The 14854-nt window shown below is 33.8% G+C and overlaps 1 pseudogene; it reads left to right on the top strand.

Annotated features, from left to right (window-relative positions):
- Positions 1–12122: 12122 nt before the first annotated feature.
- LOC112031915 (receptor-like protein kinase 7) lies at positions 12123–14847 on the top strand (annotated as a pseudogene).
- Positions 14848–14854: the final 7 nt, after the last annotated feature.

Below are 14854 nucleotides of genomic sequence, written 5' to 3'. Positions count from 1 at the left end.
TAGTATTAAAAAGAGATTAATTTATAAAATTTGCTAAAAATTTCACTTCTGTGAAATCTGACTCTTATTTATTTATTCATGTACTTTTAAAAAAGCAAAGCATGATGCATGGCAACTCGTAATTGTTAACATTAATCGCAGTCATGTTTTTCCCTACAACTTCCTCCGAGCCCTTTCTCCCCATGTAATTTATAAATTTTGTAAACTAGGTCTTCAGAAAATTTTTGTGTCTCTTCCTTAAAGGACTTAGATTGAAGGCCATGGTACTTCAATGCAAAAAATTTCAGAGTGATTGCTTGCTATTGTGTTGACTGATTTGTGTAACACAATTGGCCATCACTAGTATCTGGAGTAATGCACACAATGACCCAAATAAGTAATCAATTCATATGATTCCATTCTCAAAAAAAAAAAAAAAAAAAAATCATATGATTCAATCTGGTAAATCAAATATAAATATTGTTGGCAATGAAAAAAGTTTAATTTTCATCTATAGTACTAGATTAGTCTGGGCAAACATATCAAATTTAATCATTGATACTCTAATCTTAAAGAGGCAAACAAATTGCTTACGGGTCATTTAATCACACATTTAGATTTAGATTTCTTTAGAATAGGATACTAGAGTATAAAATCCATCATTTTATTGATTGATAGCACATTGAAGAATGCGATTCGAGGAATGAGATACTAGCTAGTACTAAACTAGGGTAATGATATTTTAGCATTTCAATGCTGGATGGAATTTCCGGGAAAATCATATTCTTGTGGTTAGATTAGATCTCCATTTTCATGGGAGAACATCACAGATTCTACGCAAAGAGATTCATGTTGGGAAAAAAAATTCTATATAAGAGCATCTCCAGTAGATTCATCAAATTTTTGTAATGTTTAGAAAATGAACAGTGACTTTTACCTTTATCTACTTACTTTTTCAAATACACATTCCAACAGATTCTTTATCTCATTTAAATATTATTTTTTTCATTCATTGTTTATTCTTTTTATAACAACTACACATCTTCCAACATTTTTTTATTCAACACATAATTATTATAATAGCAAAAATGTATTTGAAGAATGAACAGTAGCCCATCAGACTTGATGGGCCACTGTTCATTAGCCAAAAAAAAAATCCAGCTATACAAAAGTTGCTAGAGCATATACAGTATACAAAATCTCCAAATTTTAGCTAATAAAAGCTAGATACCGATGCTCTTGGAGATGCTCTAACTGTGAATAAATTTCAGCAAACACAGTAAAAACACAATCACACAAGAACACAAAGATTTATGTGGAAAACCTTTCTCCTTGAAGGGAAAAAACCACGGGACAAACTCTGAATAATTTCACTATATTAAATAGAGATTACAACACTTAGAGATATAACTTAAGTAAAGAAAAAACTATCTTTTTCTTTTTACTCACTGCTCTCTTTCTCACCGTGTATCTCTCACAATTTTCTCTTACTCTCTCTATTTTTCTCTTACTCACGCAATTCTTCAAGACTGCACTTGTCCTCACTTTCTCTGGGACTTCACTCTTCACCCTTCTCCAAATGGCTGAATGGCCTTACTTTATATTTCTTCATCATTTTCTTCTTTTCTTCCTTCAACGTGTCTCACAAGTTTAACATCACATCTTCATTTATATGGCTTGACTTTTGTACATCCCTTCATAAATGTTGCTGGACTTCTGTACATTACTAGTCACAAACCCACGCGATGCGTGAGAATATATAATTATTTTGTAATATGATACAATTCATAAATTATTTTCTAAAATTTATTGAAGATAGTTTTCTCCTAAAAAATTGAACTATTTCTAAAATTATTTTCTAACTCTCTATCTCTACAAATATATCATTATATTATTTTGGTTTTTTTTTTTTTTTTTTTGGATATGATATTTGTAACCCAATAATGGAAGGACAAGCCAACACAACATTAGATTTCCTATTTTTCTTCCCATGATGAGATTGTATCATATTTTAATTCTACTAAATTTTGAGGTGCAACCTTCGTACCAGTTGCTAAATTCTTAATTTCTAAAAGTAGTGTCTAGTTAGTTGTCAACAGAAAAGAATAAGCCCACTTTTTTTTTTTTTTTTTTTAAATTAAAGTGAAGTTTTATAGGTTAGAATCACCATGTACAAAAACGTATTTACAATAAGGTAAATAAATAAAATACATACTAAACAAACCTTACTTTAGCAAAATGATCAAATTTAATAGACCATCACTTATATCAATTTCCATCAAAGACCAAATTGTCAAATAGTAATGTGCCATTGATTTCACCCATGTCCACTACAGACATTTATTGATGTGTCCATATGTAAATCACTCAATTGTCATTGTTTTTAATTCCTAGAGAAAATCAAAATAGTGCATGTATGAATTGTAAGTAAGTGAGTCACTTGTATTGCCATAACATGGTCAAAGTTGGTGGCAAACTTGCTAAACTCGGCCAATTGTTCTTACCTCATAGAAGATGTCTATTAACATTCCAGGTTATGAATTTCAAATGGCTACGGAAAGTTATTAGTTTGTATCAGTTGCTATGCCCCAAGAATAGCAATTGCTTCTGCCTTCATTGGAACACATCAGCTATATCATATTGTATTTAATAAATATAGAAATAGTAAAATCCAAAAGAAATAATATTGTTAACTTTAGTCTAAAACTCATGTACATAGTATTCTAGATATTCAAGAAGAGAAAATTCTAAAAAGAAAATCAAGTTGTTGAAAAAATAGCATAATTCAAAATCTAAAACTAAAAACCCAATTATTGTTCATGTACATAGTATTATAGATAGGTCTTCAAAAATTAAGAACCAATTAGTTTTTCTATCCACACAACAATTAGCATAAAGCTAGGTACTAATGAAATTTAAAAATAATTCAGTTTTTTGAATTTCGTCACTCCTAAAATACCAAAAAATTTCTCACAAGCTAAACAATCCCCAAAGTTATTCGTCAACCAAACTGGCCAACTAAGGTCCCAAACACAAAAAATTTAGCCACAACACAACAATCTACTTAAGCTAATGTACTTTGAAGAATTAGAGTTTTCTTTAAAAAATTAAGATAAAAAAATTTAAACTGTTACATCCCAAGTTCCATACACAAAATAAAATTAAGGTTCAAACTCTGCTCTCTTTTCTCTTCCATTTTTCCACAATTTCTAGGACACCAAATAGTCAAATTAAACAATAAAAACAAACTATTAGTATAAGGAAATGAAAATCTAATATAGTTGATGTGTATTGAACCATAAAAGGCAAATTATCAAGCACCACCCAAGAAAAGCAACAAATTTATTCCTCTTTCCTTCAAAAGGTTCTAAGAAAAGAATGGTTACCAATTGATTAGTATGACCTTTAGTAGATTAAAAAGCCTCCAGTGATTGTGAGTCTTGATCATTGACATCTATCGAGGAATTGACAAACTAAACAAAGATGAAAATGAAATTTAGTTCAGCATATAAGATGAATGGAAAAATAGAACAATAGCAATTTCTCTTTGATGAAAATGAATAACAATTTTACTATAAAACAAAGACCAAAATAAAAACATCACATTGAAATTAATTATCATACATTGTAGCAAACATGTTGAGAGTAACATTTTTACAGTCTAGAGAATGGCAACCATAAAACAATTTATAACAAACATGATCAAATGCCCAACTCAAATCAATTTTAAAAAAGAAAAAATATATATATTTTAATAGTTTTGAGACCATGGAAACTCAATCTCGTTCATAATGAAATCCCAAAATTGAACCATGTTTTTTCTTCCTAGTAATGAGATGGGAATAAATAAATAAAAAGAATAAGAATAATACAAATAGCATAACTCATTTTGAGTTTATACTCTTTAGACCTGGGCTACCAATGTTCACCTCTCATCTGCTTCAATTATGTCTGCAAGCTCTAAAGTCATTGTCTGTCTCTTGCACTCATTTGATTGGGTTTTGGTAGACAAACTTGGGCCATGATCAAAGGAACGAAAAAAAAAAAAAAACTCAAGAAACTATTGCATTGAAGGCCATACCAATCAATTTGTAAAAAAAGAACAATTGAAAATTTATAGGAAAAAAAAATGAGAGGTGAGTAGGTGAGGAGGTTGCAATCTCTCAATGACTATAAGAATTTCATATAATAGTGGTATCTCAAGAGTCTAGATTAATGAAAAGACACACGACAGATTTGGAGATAAAGTATCGGTGACTATAAGAATTCTATATAATAGCGGCATCTCAAGAGTCTCTATATAATAGCGGCATTTCAAGAGTCTCTATATAATAGCGGCATCTCAAGAGTCTGGGTTAATAGAGAGACATGCGCTAGATATGGAGATAAAGTAACACCTGAAATTAAGAAGAGACTCAATAAATGTCAATTAGTAAAACAAAAAATAAAAAAGAAAGAAATAAAATAAATGATGACATAGTGTTGATGTGGCTTAACTGGAGTGTAGCAACAATAAATGCTACGCTTCAGCTTTTAGATATATATAGATATAGATTATAGAGAAAAAGATGAACCCAATTCTTCTCTTTCGATCAAGCTACTCCAGTAAACCCATTTCAGTTTGCTGACTTCTTAGCACTTGTCCAACAAGCTCATTTAATGAGCTAAGCAAAAGGGTGGGCTAGACATGTGGGTGTCGACAACCAACAATCTCCCCCTCCAACCCACTTAGGGAGAAGATTCAACTTAACTTTTCAGTTAGAATTTATGCCGGTCAAGCTAACATCAAGCTCAACCTTTTTCATTATCTTCATTAACACTGAGAAAATTTCATCAAAATTAATACCTTTTGTTCTCAAAAAATTTATTTCACTTTGGATATCCTTAATCCAATTTCTTGGCTCCCCCTCATCAGAAATATTCTCGAAGCTAACTGCTTGATGTTCTTCAGTACACCTCCTTTCAAGAGGTTCAACAATCTCTAGTGGAGGATATTGCTCTCCCTGCTCAAGACTTTCATGATCTTTCACTTCATCATTCTTCTTAGCATCATGATATTTTTCATCAAATATCACTTCCTCATTTAAATTACATTCAGGTAGAGAGAATTTTACTCTCTTGGCTGCAACACCATTACTATCAACTCTCAACTGTGGAGTTTTCTCAAAAACTTTGACTGCATTGGAATTTCTCTTACAAGCCCTCACATGAATCCTATACATGCCACAACAAACACGTCCTCTTGCAATAACCAATGATCCTTTAGAAAGTATCCATCTTCCATTACCAAGATGGTTATAATAACCAGCTCGATCCATAGCCAGTGTAGAAAACACATTCATCCTTAAATCTGGAACATGTCACACATCCTTTAACATCAATGTGCAACCAACATTTGTCTTGATGCACACATCACCAATTCCCACAATTTTTGAATAACTAGAGTTACCCATCTTCACAACACCAAAGTCACCTGCTTTGTATGTGGTGAACAACCTTTTTGTGGGGATAACATGGTGGGAAGCTGCTGAATCAACAACCCACTCAATATCATTCTTAGCAACATGCTCACATTTTTGCTTTTCAAGAGAGAGCATCAGAACATCCTCATGAAATACAACTGCTGTAGTATTCTTCTCATTATCATTCTTTTCATCTTTCTCTTCAGTTTGTTCTTTATTCCAATGCCATAAGTTTCTTTTTATGTGATCCTTTTTCCCACAATGGAAGCATTCTCTCATCTCTTTAAACTGAGATCTACCTTTTGACTGTGACCTGTCATTAAATTTAGCCCGATCATCAGGCCCTTTGCTTCTATTTCTGCCCTTGTTCTCCATGACAAAAGCTTGATCTTGTGCATTGTTTATACCAGCATTTCTTCTGCGAACCTCCTTGCTTAGAATCAAATCTCGAATATCATCATATTTGAGTTTGCTCTTCCCTACAGAATTGCTCACTACCATTCTCATGGCCTCCCAACTGTTTGGCAAAGAAGCCAAAACAATTAATGCACAGATCTCATCATCAAAATCAATCTCCATAGAGGATAATTGATTTATGATGGTGTTAAACTCATTCAAATGCTGAGCCACAGAAGTACCTTCCACCATCTTCAAATTAAACAACTTTTTCATCAAATGCATCTTATTGTTAGCCGAAGGCTTTTCATACATGCTAGACAAAGCCTTCATTAGATCCACTGTGATCTTTTCCTTCACAACGTTGTGTGCAACTGATCTTGTCAGAATTAATCATATAACTCCTAGCACCTGTCTATCAAGTAGACTCCATTCTTCTTCTTCCATACTATCTAGTTTCTTCCCCAAAAGAGGAAGATGTAATTTCGTCCCATACAGATAATCTTCGATCTGCATTTTCCAATAGCCAAAGTCTGTATCGTCAAACTTCTCGATTCCTGAAGTCTTTCATTCTTCTCCCGCCATTGCTCCTAGTCAAACCTATGCTCTGATACCACTTGTTAGAAAAAAATTCTATATAATTGTGAATAAATTTCAGCAAGTACAGCAGAAGCACAACCACACAAGAACACAAAGATTTGTGCGGAAACCCTTTCTCCTTGAAGGGAAAAAACTATGGGACAAACTCCGAATACTTTCACTCTATTAAATAAAAATTACAACACTTAGAGATACAAATTGAGAAAAGAAAAAACTCTCTTTTTCTTTTTATTCACTGCTCTCTTTCTCACTATGTATCTCTCACAATTTTCTCTTACTCTCTCTATTTTTCTCTTACTCATGCAATTCTTCAAGACAGCACTTAGGGTCCGTTTGGTTGGAAGAGTGGAAAAATTGGAGGATAGAAAATTAGTGGAAGGATAGAAAAGATTTAGTTTTCCCTCATGTGTGTGTTTGGTCGGAGGGGTAGAAAAGTGGGAGAGTGGAAAATTCTTTTATTTGATTTAAAAGAAAAGTGGGAGGATAAAAAATGTAGTTTATGTAAATTGACTATTATACCCTTGTTACATAATATGTAAGAAATAGATTTATTTGTACTCATTAAATAATATAAAATTTACCATATCATACATATAAATTTATATTATTATTTTTATTATTATAATGTAAAAATTACAATAGTGTGCATATAAATTGAATTGGGCAAAATATTTTGTAACTAAGGTACTCCTATAACGTGGGCAACAAATAAGCTAAGCAATTCATCTGGGCAAAACTTATAAATCAAAACTTGCACTAAAACTTGTATAAATCAAATCTTGCACTAATAATTTAACTGGGCAATTGGGCATCAAAAACGTGGGCAGCAAAAACGTGGCCAGCAGGTGAGATGAATAAAGTGAGGGGTAGGTGAGATGAATAAAGTGGGGGTATTTGTCTAAAGTACATCATTCAGCACTTTTTCCTCCCCATTTTCCTGCCAAATTGGAAGGATAAAAAGAAGTGGGCCTGGAGGGAAAATTTTCCTCACTATTTTCTGTCTCTCTTGTTTTCTCTCCTGAACCTAACTGTGGAAAATGCTATTTTCCATCATATTTTCCTCTCTATTTTCTATCCTCTCTATTTTCTATCCTCTCTATTTTCACCCCAACTAAACAAGGAGGATGAAAAATGTAATTTATATAAATTGACTATTATACTCTTGTTACATAATAGGTAAGAAATAGATTTATTTGTACTCATTAAATAATATAAAATTTACCACTTCATACATATAAATTTATATTTATATTTTTATTATTATAATATAAAAATTATTTTTATTATTATAAAATTTACCACATCATACATTAAATAATATAAAATTTAGATTTTGTTGACCACGTTTTTGCACTGGGCAAACTTTCAACGTGGTCAGAAACTTACAACGTGAAGAAATTTACACTTGTTTTTGTTGACCATTCAACATGAGAAGAGGCAAAAGTCATCATGTTAGGAATAAAGTGAAGGGTAGGTAAGAGAGTATTTGTGTAAAATGTATTTCATAGCACTTTTCTCTCCCTATTTTCCTTCCAATTTAGGAGGGTAAAACCGTAAAAAAATTGGTCTGGGAGGGAAAACTTTCTTCCTTTTTTTATGTCTCTCCTATTTTCTTTCCTGAACCAAACAGTGAAAAACAGTATTTGCCATCCTATTTTTCTCTCCTTATTTTTCATCCTCTCTATTTTCACCCAACCAAACACACCCTGAGTGTTCACTTTCTATGGGACTTCACTCTTCACCCTTCTCCTAAATGGCTGAATGGCCTTACTTTATATTTCTTCATCCTTTTCTTCTTTTCTTCCTTCACAACGTGTCTCACAGGTTTAACATCACATCTTCATTTATGTGACTTGACTTTTGTGCATCCCTTCATAAATGTTGTTGAACTTTTGTACATAATTATAGAGAAAAAGATGAACCCAATTCTTCTCTTTCGATCAAGCTACTCCAGTAAACACATTTCACTTTGCTGACTTCTCAGCACTTGTCCAACAAGCTTATTTAATGAGCTAAGCAAAAGTGTGGGTTGGACATGTGGGTGTCGGCACCCAACCATTCAAACTTTAAATTTGGAAAAATTATGGGGACAGAAACGTTTTATTTTTTATTTTTTATGGAATTTTAAAAATATTATTACTATATTATGGTATTACCCTTGAATTTTGACGGGAATGTGAATTTAAATGTGGAAGAACCACATACACATAAAGTAAATATATCCGTTAATCTTTAATTGAAAATATTGATTTCAAAAAAATGAAAATACTAATAAATGGTTTAATTTGTCACAACTTTAAATTTTAGAGGTTGATTCAAGGACTAAGTCGTTACTCTTGTTAGTGTATTCACAGCAGTGCATCTAAATTTTTAGCTTTTTAGCTACAGAAAAAGTTACTTTATCTATTTTACCTTCTCACAGCCTACAGCAGTGGAGCTATTTTACATTTTAACACAATAAAATAATATAAACACTACAATAAAATAATATTTCATTCAACCACCTACACACCACCACAACCACCACCAAACCCATAAAAATCACTACACAACCACAACCCCACCATGCCCATCAAAACCAGTGAAGAAGATAAAAACAAAAACCCGGAAAAATCAACACAGCCAAACCAGTGAAGAAGAACAAAACAAAAACACACAAAGCCACACTATTCATCTTTATCTCTGTCTTCTCCCTCTCTTCCCTCTCTTCAACCCACAAACCCTCACGGCACCACCACCATCACCACCACTCACTGCTGTGTCAAGCCAACCTAGCCACCAACTCATAACCAATCCATGGCAAAACCCACCATCGATCTGCCACCAGCCACGATCCACACCACAAAACCCATGTTCTTCACCAATCAGCACACCGCCACTAATTACCAATCCAAACTGTCAAAAGCCAACACAAGCCAACTGCAAACTCATCTACACTTGAACTTACCACAAAATCTAGCAACCCACGACCACAATCCACCCAAAGAGGGGAGGCACGGCGGCGATCTACCCAGCGGCACGGCAGCAATCCATCCAGTGGCACGACGCAATCCATCGCGGCATGACGGTGACCCATTAGCGGCAAGACGGCGATCTGTCCAGCAGCACGATGGCGATCCTCGGTGTGACGGCGATCCATCCAGTGGTGGCATGATGGCGATCCTAGGTGTGACGGCGACCCATCAACGGCAAGACGGCAACGATTTACTTAGAGAGGCACGAGAGAGAGAAGCTAGAGAAGCTCAATGAAGATCGACAAAACAGAGAGTAGACGAGGGAGATTAAAAAAAAAATGAGAAGGAAAAAGGAAGAAAGAAGAGAAGCCGGAGAGAGAGAGAGAGAAAAAGAAAGAAAGAGAAAATGTTTTTTTAATAGAAGAGGAGTGAGAAATTTAATAAAATAATATATATATTTTTTTTTTGCTCTCATGAACAGTGCACATCCAAAGATAGATGTGCACTATAGCAGTGGAGCTAAAAAAAATAGATTTAGCTCCATTGCTGTGTGTTGATTTTGGGGGTTTGAGGAGCTAAATTATTGCTATATAGCAATATACCTACATTGCTGTGAATGCTCTTAATGTTCAAGGATGTTATTTGTATAGACACTTGTTTTTGGGATTAGAATTCATCTCAGTCTCTTATGATAACTTTATAGTGGAATTCTTAAAATTTTGACCTTTTATTAGTAAATTAGTGGTTTATATTTTACTATGTCATCGACATCAAACAAATATGAAACATTTATATTCCTATAAAAAAAACATTTATATCATCATTTTGAATATAAATCCTTAGTATTACTTTTTGTGATTAATAGAACATGAAATGGAACATAAAAAGTGGTACATAAAATATTATTTCATTATTTTGACATCTATTTGAATAATTGATGATATGATATTTAAAAAAATAATCAAAACCACTCATTTACGTTTGAAAAATTAAGGGTCTATTTGGCAGCCCTACTCAAACACAAAACTACACATTTTAAATAATATTATACATTTTTTTACCCATACGTATATCAAAAATTCTCAAATAACATTACTCAAACTAACCCACCAAACAAGCCCTAAAATTTTAAGAATGGTAAAGTATAATTACCTTAGAGATTCTCTATATTAAAAAACACTAGCAAAAGTTATTCAAACCCAACCCAAATCAACTGCAAATCTAACAATGCTTTATTGGGAAGGTGAGGGATGTGTAACAGTTTTGGGGATTGGGAAGTCTTTGTGTAGCTAGGTTTTAACTAGATTCCTCCGAGTTCGTAAAAAAAAAAAAACTAGATTCCTCTTAAGAATCTTCACAGTTCACATGCACACAAAAAAGCAAAAACAAAAAAGAGATACAAGAAATTGGGCATCATATTCTCAAATTATCTGGGAAGGTGGTTCCCATGGTCATACAATTTTTAGGAATCTTCACAGTTCACATGCACACAAAAAAGCAAAAACAAAAAATTGATACAAGAAATTGGGCATCATATTCTCAAATTATCTGGGAATGTGGTTCCCATGGTCATACAATTTCTTAGTTTTTTTTTTTTTTTTTTGGGAACAATTTAAATAAAATACATCAATCAAATTTTACCAATGAAATATATGGATTTTGGAAATGACCTTAGGAATATTTCTTGTGAGCTGCTAATCTATGGAACACATGAGGAACAAGTAATATTTTTTTCTATATTCCAAATGACATTTCAAAATTTCTATGTTAATTAAAGAATCTCCAAACAACTATTTTTTCTGTTGCTATAAAGAACAATCTCTCAACTCCATCTCACTTGCTCTCTCTCTCTCTCTTCACTGGTAGCCTTCTTGTGTGTTGAAGTTCCAAATTTCCAATTATTAGAGCACAACAAGTACAAAGGTTTTTGTTTTTTTTGGTTCATGGAAATCCATTATGGACTTCATTTTTTTTTTTTTTCCCTTTAATGCCTTGAATATAAAATTTCATTAATTTATATTTTTTGGAATGCTAAATTCTTGCTCATATAATTTTCTTCCATTCCCTACTTTTATCCATTCCTAGAAACAATGTGGTTACTGAATAATGTTTCAGATCATGTACTATTATTTGATATGTTTAGTGTGACCATCATGCAGGACCAATCACGTGGTATATCTGGGTGAATTTTGACTATTTTGACTTCCCAAATTGTATTTGTTATTATTTTTATGAATATTGCTAATTTTTCGGAAGCTGTCATGACTCTTGACTGCGCTAGTAGCATAAATCTTTTTTTTGAACACTTCAACTCTCCTGAAGCTCTATCTATTTGTGTTTTTTGCACTCTCTGGAACTCACACAGTAGTTAAAAATGGGTCTCCATTTTTTTGCTTCAGCTCTCGCCAAGGCCGAATGGCCCCATTTTCTTTCTACTTTCCTTCAGCGTGTGAGGCACGCTTGGCATCACTTCTCATAAAGAGAAGTCTAACTGTCATGGAGACAAGCTCATAAATGAGCTTTAACAAATGTGGCAAGCAAGTGGGCTGGACGCACACGGTGCTTAGCAACCAACATATTACCAACAACAATATTTTTATGTAAGTTTTCTTTGCGCCCAGCAACCGCTGAAAAATGTGTTATTTTTACTATTTAATTTAATTTAATTTTTATTTAATTTATTTTCATTATTATTTATAGTTCTTAATATTTTGTTTACATAGTACTATTTTAATTAATTTTTAATTTTATTCACAATCTTTTAGCAAATTGATTTCATTTTCAGTTAAATTAGATTTTCTAAACTGACTCTTAATAGTGCGACTTCCTGCTAATTTATAAAATGGCACTATCTTCAGTCCTACTTCTCATTAGTCTATAAGGAAGATCAGCAGACCCACAAAGTTCTACGCCATTTCGTCCACCCTACAACATGTCACGGCTACCTCTCTATCCTCTCTATCTCCTTTTTTGCTTCTTCTCCCTTCTCTCAGGGATCCAAACAGACGACCTTCAAATTCTCATGAAACTAAAATCCACCTTTCTACAAACATCAAACACCAGTGCTTTCAGTTCTTGGGAATCCAGCAATTCCATGTGCAATTTCACTGGAATCACCTGTAATTCAGACAATCTCGTTACAGAAATCAAACTTTCAAACCACAGTTTAACTGGGGTTCTTCCCCTTGATTCCATATGCCACCTCCAGTCATTGGAAAAGCTCTCATTCGGGTTCAACAGCTTGAACTGTCCAATTATGGGGTGTTCGGTTCCGGACATATCCTCTCTAAGTCAATTACAGTATCTGTATCTCAATGGAAGCAAACTTTCAGGGACTTTCCCTTATAAATCTCTCCAAAACATGATCGGTCTTGCTCACCTAAGCCTCGGAGACAATCTTTTTAATCCTTTTCCATTTCCAAAAGAGGTGTTGAAGCTTACCAACCTGACTCTGCTGTACCTATATAACTGCAGTATCCAAGGAACAATTCCAGCAGAGATTGGAAACCTCAAAGAACTTATCTACTTGGAGCTTTCCGACAATAACATTACAGGGAAAATCCCAATTGAGATTGGAAACCTCGTCAACCTCAGGGAGCTTGAGCTCTATGACAACTCATTCACAGGAAAACTTCCTGTCGGCTTGAGAAACCTCACAAAGCTTGAGAAACCTCACAAAGCTTGAGGTGTTCGATGCTTCAAGAAACTATCTTGAAGGTGATCTATCTGAGTTGAGGTTCTTGAACAATCTGGCTTCTCTGTCTCTATTTGATAACAATTTCTCTGGCCAAGTACCGTCTGAGTTTGGCAAGTTCAAGAAGCTTGTGAACCTTTCTTTATACAGGAACAGCTTCACAGGTGCCCTGCCTCAGGAACTTGGCTCTTTAGTAAAATTCTACGGCATCGACGCGTCTGAGAATTTCTTTTTCGGTCCAATTCCACCGAATATGTGCAAGCAAGGTACTATGCGCCTTCTTCTCTTGCTTCAAAACAATCTCACCGGTGAAATTCCAGCAAGTTACGCTAATTGTTCTACTCTACTTCGTTTTGGAGTCAACAATAACTCGCTTTCGGGTTCTGTTCCTGCTGGAATCTGGGGATTACCTAACGTGAACATAATTGATATCACATCGAATCGTATCAACGGCCCAATCACATCAGATATAAAAAATGCCAAGTTTCTTGGACAGTTATTTGCGGCAAACAATCGTTTATCCGGTGAATTACCCGCTGAGATTTCTGAAGCCACGTCTTTGATTTCAATTGATCTGAGTGACAATCAGCTTTCAGGTAGTATACAACAACTTCCAACTTCTCTATCATCATTTCAAATCTCAAACAATAGACTGACCGGTGAGATCCCACATACGATTTGCAATGTAAGTTTCCTTGGACTCTTGGATATATCTAATAATAGTTTGAGTGGTAAGATTCCAAAATGTTTGGGAAATTTCACTAATCTTGGGGTGATGGATTTGCGAATGAATTACTTTCACGACACCATCCCTGATACGATTTGCAATGCAAGTTTCCTTCAAATCTTGGATATATCTAATAATAGTTTGAGTGGTAAGATTCCAAAATGTTTGGGAAATTTCAGTGATAATCTTTGGGTGATGGATTTGCAAATGAATGACTTTCACAACACCATCCCTGATACATTTGTAAATTGTTATCGATTAAGAACTCTTGTCTTCAATGACAATCAATTAGAAGGGTTGTTACCAAAATCTTTGGTCAACTGTAAAAATTTGGAAGTTCTTGACCTTGGAAATAACAGGATAAATGATCGTTTTCCCTTTTGGTTGGAAGCTCTTCCCAATCTACATGTTCTTGTCTTGAAATCCAATAGATTCTATGGTCCTATAGGAAATCACAACACTAGTGGAATATTTTTCCCTAAGCTGCGAATTCTTGACCTCTCTCACAATGAGTTTAGTGGTCTTTTACCAAGATATTATTTTGAAAACTTGAATGCCATGATGATTAATGAAGATAGTAAACATGAACCACAATATTTGGATGAACTTTCTTATTATCAAGATTCTGTGGTGTTAACAGTGAAAGGGTTGGAGATTAAACTGGAAAGAATTTTAACTATCTTCACAACAATTGATTTTTCGAGTAACAAATTTGAAGGAGAGATTCCAAAAGAACTTGGTAGGCTTATAATTCTTCGCATGCTCAACCTTTCCCATAATAGCCTAACCAACCATATCCCATCATCATTGGAAAATTTGTCACAACTTGAGTCCTTAGACCTTTCTTCCAATAAGCTCACTGGACAAATTCCTATTCAATTAACAAGTCTAACATTTTTGGCCAAGTTAAACCTTTCACAAAACAAGCTTACGGGACCCATTCCTCAAGGCAAGCAATTTGGTACATTTGAAAACAACTCATATTATGACAATTTGGGATTGTGTGGACTTCCTTTGCAAATCAAATGTAGCACTAATAATA

The sequence above is a fragment of the Quercus suber genome, unplaced genomic scaffold (genome assembly GCF_002906115.3).
Source record: "Quercus suber isolate HL8 unplaced genomic scaffold, Cork oak 2.0 scaffold_213, whole genome shotgun sequence".
Taxonomy (NCBI): domain Eukaryota; kingdom Viridiplantae; phylum Streptophyta; class Magnoliopsida; order Fagales; family Fagaceae; genus Quercus; species Quercus suber.
This window is presented reverse-complemented; position numbering and strand designations above follow the sequence as displayed.